Genomic DNA, 9764 nt, shown 5'->3' with positions numbered 1-9764 from the left:
CCTTGCAGTTCAAATGGCTTTGCAGTCTGGCGCATTAACCCACTTGCCGCACCAGGACTTAGGCAGACCTAAATAAACATGAGAAAGAAAAACAAACATTTCTGTTCTCATTCTTATCATTTGGAAATTCGGGTTAAATGGGTTTCACAGATCACATCTACCCATTTTAACAACTTTTAATATAAATAATAAAGCAATATTGATTATTCATCCTAACAATGTTTTAAGGAAAAATTCTAACATTGGTTTATAAAACTGCAAATGGGACTCTTTTCATGAAAAGGAATGAACCAGACAATTATCTACCATAACCAATGAGTGAAATTTGTAGCTCTCACATTATTTATTCTCAAGTATAGACAATTAGGTTTCTGGAATCATTTCCTCATCTGAGTCACTGGATTCATCTTTTTGTTCCAATTCTTCTAAGACTTTGTCTACAGTTGTACCATCTTTTTCCTTGCGTTTCTTGAGAATTGCACCATTAGCACAGATTTTTCTCATTTTAATGTTTGGTAACTTCTTCAGATTAAAATCCAATTCCCTAAAAGTTTTCAGATTACCAGCATCTACTATGTCTGGAAAGGAGCCTGTGGTAGTGTAGTGGTTACGAATCAGCCTGCTAATCTCACGGTCAGCAGTTTGAAACTACCGTCTGTTCTGTGGGAGAAAGATGAGGCTTTCTGTTCCCATAAAGATTTACAGCCTCGGAAACCCTGTACAGGGTCATTTAAGAGTCGGAACCGACTCCTCGGCACATAACAACAACAACAACAACAACAACAACAACAACTTTGTCTGGAATCTCAAGGCCATATCCTTCATATTGCCGTTGCTCACACTCCATCATCTGCTTGATAACTGTCTCTCAAGAATAGTGTCGCCTTCCCTGTCTGTCTTTGATGCAGTCATGTAACTCAAATCTGCTCCAGCTCACCGCTGTATTGATTCATATAACTTTCAGTTAATTCACAAACATCCTTTTCTGAATATTCTATTTTTTTGGCATCAAGATGATTTTGAAACCACTGCAGTTTTTCATCAGTAACGCTGAGACACACTGCTTTTTCACCAATTTGTTTGTGAGTGGGCCTCTCTCATAATTTGAGCTGCTCTTCTATATGGATGGATGACTTTTTTTTTCCTGTCCTCTATTTTTACCTTTTGATGCTTTAGGTATAGTGTAGCAGGTCTTGGAGATCCAGATAGGGACAACCTTATAGAACAGAGAGGTTAGAGATTAGCCACCTTCTATCTTCTTCTTCTTTTTTTTTTCCTTCTGTCTTCTCTTGATGCCTCTTGCATCATTCAGTATTTTGTCTCTAGAATTCTTCAGTGTTGTAAGTTGAGGCCTGAGTTTTTTCTTTTGTACTTTCTGCTTGAGAAATGCTGACTGTATTCTTCCATTTTGGTTTTCTAACTCTAGGTCTTTGCACATTTCATTATAATACGTGACTTGTCTTCTCAAGTTGCCCTTGGAAAATTTCTGTTCAGCTCTTTTACTTCATTTCTTTCAGTTGCTTTAGCTTCTCTATACTCAAGAACAAGCTTTTCAGAGTCTCTTCTGACATCCATTTTGGTCTTTACTTACGTTCCTGTGTTTTAAATGGCCTTTTGCTTTCTTCATGTATGATGTTCTTAATGTCATCTCACAACTCTTCTGGTCTCTGGTCATTAGTGTCTAATCTGTTCTCGAGATGGTTTTGAAATTCAGTGATATATATTCAAGGTCGTATTTTGGCTCTTGTCTTGTTTCGATTTTTGTCAGCTTCACCCTGTATTTACATATGATAAATTGATAGTTTGTTCCACAGTCAGTCCTAGTCTTGTTTGTTGTTTAGTGCCATCGAGTTGTTTCCGCTTCATAGCGACTCTGTATTGTTTTGAGGAACCACTGGTGGGTTTGAACCACTGACTTTGTGGTTCGCAGCCCAGTGCTGCTCCTGCAGCACCGCACCAGGAGTTTTGGTTTTATTTAGGCTGATGATATTCAGCTTCTCCATCATCTCTTCCCACATATGTAGTCAATTTTATTCCTGTCTATTTCATCTGGTGAGGTCCATGTGTCTAGTTAGCATTTAAGTTATTGAAAAAGGTATTTGCAATGAAAAAAATTTTGGTTTTGCAAATTCTATCATGTAGTTTGGGGCTTATTAGGAAAGTTGACAGGTTACAGTTTAGGATCAGAAATACTCATGATACAGGTCTTCTGTAAGGCAGCCTCTTTTTAGAAATACTCACAGACACATCTTTCTCTGGTCTTAAGCCTCTCTCCTGCTCAAACAAGTGTTACAAAGTTCCTTCAGTGCTGCCAATAAGGACCCAGAGGGCACATGCCACTTGATTATAAGTGTCAGCCTGAAGTCACTCTATTCTACCTCCATGGGTCCACAAATCTAGCTTTACTGATCAAGTGCCTGAGGCACCCCCCTTCTGTCTGAAGGCTCTCAGTGTGTACTTGTTCCCTGGAAGCCCCACCACTCTGCTCTCTTTCATGCTTTTGGTTCTGTTGGCTCTGCTACTGACACTTTTTTGTCGCATTTCTATTTCCTGGACAGAAGAAGTTGAGTGCACAGAGATCTTGGAGTCCAAAAGATGAACTCCATATATGGCTCTTTCATGACGGTAGTGAGATCCTCTGTTCCTTCTTTTTAGATGGCTCATTAAAACCCAGTAGGATGGTTTTTTTGTTTGTCTGTTTGTTTTTGCATTAGGAAAATCTGCTGCACAAGACTTTTTTAAAGTGTTGAAGAGTAAAGATGTCATCTTGAGGACTAAGCTACTCCTGACCCAAGCCATGGTATTTTCAATAACCTTATAAGCATGCGAAAGCTGGACAGTGAATAAGGAAGACCGTAGAAGAATTGATGCTTTTGAGTTATGGTGTTGGAGGAGAATATTGAAAGTGCCATGGGCTGCCAAAAGAACCAATAGATCCCTTTAGGAAGAAGTGCAGCCAGAGTGCTCCTTAGAGGCCAGGATGGCCAAACTTCGTCTCTCATACTTCAGACATATTGTCAGGAGGGACCAGTTGCTGGAGAAGGATATCATGTTTGGTAAGGTGGAGGGTTAGAGAAAAAGATGAAGACCCTCGCAAGGTGGATTGGCATAGTGGCAGCATCAGTGGGCTCAAGCGTGGCAGCAATTGTGAGGTTGGCCCAGGACGGAGCATTGTTTTGTTCTGCTGTGTATAGAGTCACTGTGAGTCGGTACTGACTCTTTGACACCTAACAACAATGACAAACCTTTAGCACAATATTCCCATCACTGTTAGTCCCCCATTTCCCCATACTTCCCCTCCTAAACTTTTTTCTCTTTACGTTTGCCCGCTCTCATCTTTATATATAAATGAGATCGTAAGAATATTTGTTCTTTTATGTTTGATTTATTTCACTCAGCAGAATGTCTTCCAGCTCCATCCCTGTTGTAGCATATATCAAGACTCCATTTTTTTTAGCTGTCTTAGTAGTATTCCATTGTATGGACCACATTTTGCTTATCTGTTCATCTGTTGATGAATATTTAGGTTCTTTCCACCTTTTTTGCTTATTGTGAATAGTACTACAGTGATCATTAGCGTACAAGTCTCTATGTGAAGTTGGAATTACTTATTGACATTTTATAGTCTGCTCTTTGAGCTGGCTTATTCATTTGTACGGCTGAAAAATGGAGAAAATGTAGAACCAGAAAACCTGGGCTATGGGATCTGTCAGGGTGACTTTTTAAAATACCCCATATCAAGATGGTTTGGAAGATGATGGATGATTGTGTTTGATGGGGTTTCAAAACCCATGAGGTGCTTTCTAAATGCAAATCTCTGTGGAATGCTGCTTATTTTTATAGTTGTGCTGAATTTCCCCTCAAGGGATAACTAACTAACTATGCCCTTTTAATTGTATATTTCAACAGTGGACAATTATTAACGATATGAATCGAGACCACATTCTGTACACTTTTTGGACAACCTGGGCAACTCATCATTTTCAGTGTTCTGAAAGTTCAGTAATTTGAAACTAAACTGGAAAAAAAAGTTTTTTCCTATGAAAACACTATCCTAGGCTGTTTAATAGCCATGCGGTTCTTTTTTTGGGTGATGAATATGATCTAAAACTAGCTTGTGGTAATTATTATGTAGCTGAATATATTTAAAACCACTGAATTGCAGGTTTTTAAAAAAAGGTGAAGTGTATTATATACAAATTATATTTCAATAAAAAATTTTTTTTAAGCTCTGTCCTTAAATTGAGCTATAAAACTCCCCTGGTTCTGTCCTCCTCACCAGTGTCTTGGATATTGCAACTGAATGTTGAATACTAATATAATAGAAATAATACAAGTAGTACTCAGTTGAGGGTGAAAGTAAGGAGTTGTAGTGGTAGTAGAGGTGGTAAATCAACTCATTACCTCAGGTGCTTCTGATTCATGGAGACCTCAGTGTTACAATGTAGAACTGCTTCATAGGTTTTTTTAAAATTATTATTTCAAACTTTTTACTGTGAATTAAGTAGAGGTTTACAGAACAGATGATCTATTTTACATTCAACAAACATTCATTACATGGTTGTAATCCCCTCCATGTGCAAACACTTAACAGCATTTACCTCTATTCACTTTGACTATTGCATTCTTCCCTGTGGCTCCTGTAGTCTCCATCTTTCCTCTGCTAACCTCCCTCTTGTTGTATATTGCTTGCCTTGTCATGTTAGCATGAATAATTCCATCCCCCAACCATCATAGATTCTTTTATCAAGAAAAAAATTTAAAACTTTTACAACATTGGTTCCATACAATAGTTGTCTTTTAGTGATTGACTAATTTCACTCAGCATAATGACATCCAGGTTCAACAATGTTCTGAGGTGTTTCACAGATTCATCATTATTCTGCAGTGTTTTATAGTATTCCATTGTGTGTATATACCAAAGTTTGTTTAAACATTCCTCTATTGATGTCTCCATCTTTCTGATATCTCTCTTTTAGACAGCATATTGAAGGATCCTGTTTTTGTATCCATTCTCCTCTCTTGACTGGTACACTTACTCCATTTACATTAATATAATTGATATTAGGTATGAATTGATTGTCATTTTTCAGTGTTTTCTTTTTGTGTGTGTGTGTGTGGTGCTGTTGGCTTCTTTGTTCCACATAATTTTCTATGCTGAGTTCATTTTGTTAATGAGTTTCCTGGTCATTTTCATTTCTGTTACTGTTTACTAAATCTTTCTGATTTTCCTCTTTTTAATTTTTTTGTGTAGGTGTATTATTTTTCTTTGAGGTTATCCTGTAATTGATTATTTTTTCCATACTTTAAACAGTCTGTTTTATTTTGAAGTCTATTTTACTTCCTTGTCATTTGAAAGTTCTTTATTTAAACTATTTCCTCTTTTTGTTTTATAATTTATTTCATTATACATTAATATCTCTGATTCCTTGTTTTCAGTATTATAAGTTGGTTTTATTTTAAATACTTCTATATCTGGATTGGGAGTCTTGGTTTGCCTCTCTGGGCTAATGCGTCAGACTGCAAAGTCATTTGAACTGCAAGGTCAGTGGTTCGAGCTCACCAGCTGCTCCTTGGAAACCCTATACAGGGTCACTATGGGTCAGAATCGACTTGACTGCACTTAACAACAACAACAATATCTGGATTGAGTTCTGGGTGGTGTTGTCGTGAATGGTAATCTCAGGTTGTTGTCTGTTGTTGTTGGTTCTCAGCCCAAAGAACGTCCTTTTGCATTTTTTGCAAAGTTGCTCTGGTCATTACAAAGTCCTTTAATTTTTCATATAAGGAACTGTCCTAATTTCATGATCGTATAAGCTGGACAGCTTTGTTGGGTATGTGATTCTAGGTTGGCATCCTTTTTTTTTTCTTTCAGAGTTTTGTATATATCATTCCATTGCCTTCTTGCCTGCATGGTTTCTGCTGGGAGATCGGAGTTTATTTAGTCTTACTGGTTTTCCTTTGTAGGTAATTTTTCACACACACACACACACACCCCACCCCCCGTTGCTCTCAGGATTCTTCCTTTGTGCTTGGTTTTGGAAAGTTTGATAGGATCTGTCTTGGTGATTTTCTTTTGGGATATATCTTGTTTTAGGTTTGTTCAGCTTCTTGAATGCTTATTTTCTCCTCTTTCATGATGTTAGGGAAGTTTTCTTCCAGCAACTCCTTGACAGTGTTCTCTCCTTTGCGCTTCCTGTTCTAGAATTCAGTCACCTGTAAGTTTTTGTCTTCTTGGTGTCCCACATAACTCTTAGACTTTTTTCAGATTTCTTCGTTCTTTTTTTCTGATCGTTCTTCTAGCATACTAGTGTTGAGAGATTTCTCTTCTGATTTGCCCTTTCAATGTATTGTCTGTTTCTGTGATCTTGGTACTAATCTTCTGGATTTCTCATCACAGGTTTTGAATTGTTTCAAAATGTGCATTTATTTTGTACGTTTGTCCTTAGGTGTTTACCTGAATTCTTCTAAAGTTTTTATTGTTCTCCTTGCTTTCCTCGATCACTCTATCGATCCTTATAAGGTACCTAGTTATCATTGTTTTAAATTCTTCTTCAGTTAATTGTATTCCTCTTTCTTCCTCAGAGAGGTTTTCTGCCTTTGCGTCTTGGTCATTTGTGTGAGCCATTCTCTCTTGTTTCTTAGTATGAGCTAGAATTGTCAGTTGTCTCTGGGGCATTGTGAGGTTGTCCTATTTGTAAAAACAATCAGTGCAGTTGTTGGACCTGGAGGGGAGAAATCTTTTCGCAGCTTCTGCAATTCAAGGAGCTCATGAGGTATTTGTGGAAGGGATGTGATGGCAGCAGAGTTCTAGGCCATAGATAGAGTTCTCGTTGGCCCCAGTCTTATCTGTTTTTAGGGCACTCAGTCTGAAAGTAGTTCGAGGGGGTCCTTGTTGGAGCTGCTTTTAATGTATGTTAGGACTACAGGGCAGCTTGAGCAGGGTAACTGGTTAAATGCTAGTCTGGTGGCTGTGAGGGTTTTTCAGGTCTGGAACCAAGGCCACCTGAATCCAGACACCAAAGCTGCATAGCTGCCCCCACCTTACGCTGGAGAGCAGGGGCTGTGCTTGGGGTACGTGAGGGTGGGAGTTGGCCACACTTCTAGTCACCAGGGCCATGTGGGGAAAAAGATGAAATCACACGTTTTCCAGGAGAATCTGCTCTGTCAGGTCTTCCTCCATCGCCAAAGCTATTCACAACATGGTTGAGCCGCTTCTAGCCAGCAGTTCATCAGTTAGTTTCCCTCTCTTGCTGACCCTGCTTGGTGTCTCCTCGTAGGAAGCACTCCAACCCCCTCTCTCACCTTTCTTCTGAAGTTCAGGGTGTCCGAATTTTAATCTGTTCTATTTGGTCTTTTGTATCTTTGTTGTAGATGGTCCATGTAGTGAGTCTGCCTAGTCTGCCATCTCATAGGTTTATCTTGACTGTAATCCTTTTGGAAGCAGATCCCCAGCCTTTTCTTCTATGGAGCCTTTGGGTGGGTTTGCACCACCAAACTTTTTGATTAGCAGCTGATGGAAAGCTGTCCCACCCAGGCTCCTGTGGTTGTGGTGGTTTACTGTGCTGATAAGTGCTGTCAAGTCAGTTCCTACCTATAGTGACCCTGTATAGTGTTTATGAGGTTGCTGTTCAAACGACCTTGCAATCTAGTGCATTAACCCACAGCACTGCACCGGGACTTCAGTTGTGGTGGTGGTTGTTGTTGTTAGGTGCCATTGAGTTGGTACCAACTCATAGTGCCCCTATGCACAACAGAATGAAACACTGCCCGGTCCTGGGCCAGCCTCACAATTGTTGCCATGCTTGAGTCCATTGATGCTGCCATTTTACCAGTCCATCTCACTGGGGTCTTCCTCTTTTTCTCTGACCCTCCACCTTAACAAACATGATAAATTTCTCCAGCGACTGGTCGCTCCTGACAATATGTCCGAAGTATGAGAGACGAAGTTTGGCCATCCTGGCCTTTAAGGAGCACTCTGGCTGCACTTCTACCAACACAGATCTGTTTGTTGTTTTGGCAGCCCATGGCACTTTCAGTATTCTCCTCCAACACCATAACTGAAAAGCATTAATTATTCTGCGTTCTTCTTATTCACTGTCCAGCTTTCGCATGTTGTGGTTGTTGTTAAGTACCACGAAGTCGGTTCTGACTCATAGCAACCCTGTACAGGGTTTCCGAGGTTGTAAATCTTTACAGGAGCAGAAAGCCTCATCTTTCTCCCGCGGAACAGCTGGTAGTTTCGAACTGCCGACCTTGGGGTTAACAGCCTGATTCGTAACCACTACGCTACCAGAGCTCCTTTTGTTGTGGTGGTAGAGAGGGTAAAACTCCAGGGGGTGGGGGTCTAGCAGAATCTCTGCAGTACACGGAGGGCTCTACAGGAGGCAAAATTCTAGGAGTCAAGGCAGGCTTTCTATGGAGGAGGGAGGGCTTGGTGCCAAAAGGTAACAATGATGATGGTGGCTTGTTTGTTACTAGTGACACAGGAAGAAGTAGATGTGCCACAAGCAGGTGAGGCCAGTAGTGAGAGGTGAGTGGGCAATAAGTGGGTCTGGATGTGGGCCAAACACGAATCTGTCTTCGAAAGTTGTAAAGCTGGTTTTCTGTGGTCCAAGTTATAGTTTTCTTAACCTTCTAAACCCGGAAGCAGGTGATGGTTGCATTTTGGGCAAGTGTGTCTTGGGGCTGAGAGCCAAAGTTCTAAATGTTCATCTTTGTGTCCTTGGCTGGCACGGTGAAAACAAAAGCTGAGAAGTAAGGTGAGGTAAGAGGGCAGAACCCAGACCTAGATGTGGGCTGTTGTGAGAGGTCTAATTACAAACTTTGGGAGTTTGGTGCCCAGTGGCCTTTTGGGATTCAGTTTTTATTTAGTTTTTCTTTTCCTTCCATATATGTATTCTTTTTATTTTTGGTAATTCTCTATGAAGAATATATTTTCAATTCCCTGGAGTCACATAATTCTGTAATGTGTATGTTGTTGTTGTTAAGTTCTGTCGAGTCGATTCCGACCCATAGCGACCTGTATAGTGTTTCCGAGGAGCAGCAGCTGGTGAGCTTGAACCACCGACCTTTCAATTCAAACGACTTTGCAGTCTGATGCATTAGCCCACAGCACCACATCAGGACTGCATAGAATAGGTCAAAATGCCTTTTCAGATTCATAATTGCAAAGCACAAACCACTCTGGATTTCTCCTAGTACCTGAGAAACAGACTATAGAATTTTATGAAACCAGTTTCCTCTTCAAAGGGCATTCAAATTCTCTTCCTGACAGATTTTCTGAAATAAAGTTTCAAGACTTCTGATCCTATCACATGTTATCTTGTGACACATTTTCTTAAAGTCTTCTATTGAGAGATGTTTTCATTCTGGCGCTATAGGCTAAGCACTGGACTTCTAACCATAAGGTTGGTGGTTCAGACCCACAAGCCACTCAGAATTGACTTGAGGGCACTTAACAACAACAGGGACAGAACTAACCCTTCCCTCAAAAGACATGGTTAACTAGCAGCGTAATAACCTGGAATCTGCTTTGATGGCTTCTACCCAACTTATTTTTGTTCTTATGAAAAATAATATATGCTAAAGGCAAGACAAGCTTAAACAGTGAAAGAGGTATTACAGATAAAGGCGAACTCTCACCCTAAGCCCATCCCCCAAAGATAACACTCATGATCCGCTGTTTGACAATTCTTCTAGAAATGTTTGTGCATGCAATACGTTTAATCACAAGAAGTCCAGATGTGTTAATTGCCATCCAT

General features: G+C 40.0%; 1 pseudogene; it reads right to left on the bottom strand.

Moving 5' to 3' along the window:
- Positions 1 to 363: 363 nt before the first annotated feature.
- Positions 364 to 7120, bottom strand: LOC102842262 (annotated as a pseudogene).
- Between the last annotated feature and the right edge of the window lie 2644 nt (positions 7121 to 9764).

The sequence above is a fragment of the Chrysochloris asiatica genome, unplaced genomic scaffold, assembly GCF_000296735.1.
Source record: "Chrysochloris asiatica unplaced genomic scaffold, ChrAsi1.0 scaffold00001, whole genome shotgun sequence".
Taxonomy (NCBI): Eukaryota; Metazoa; Chordata; class Mammalia; order Afrosoricida; family Chrysochloridae; genus Chrysochloris; species Chrysochloris asiatica.
The sequence above is the reverse complement of the archived record's forward strand: the minus strand, read 5'-3'. Positions and strand labels throughout refer to the sequence as shown.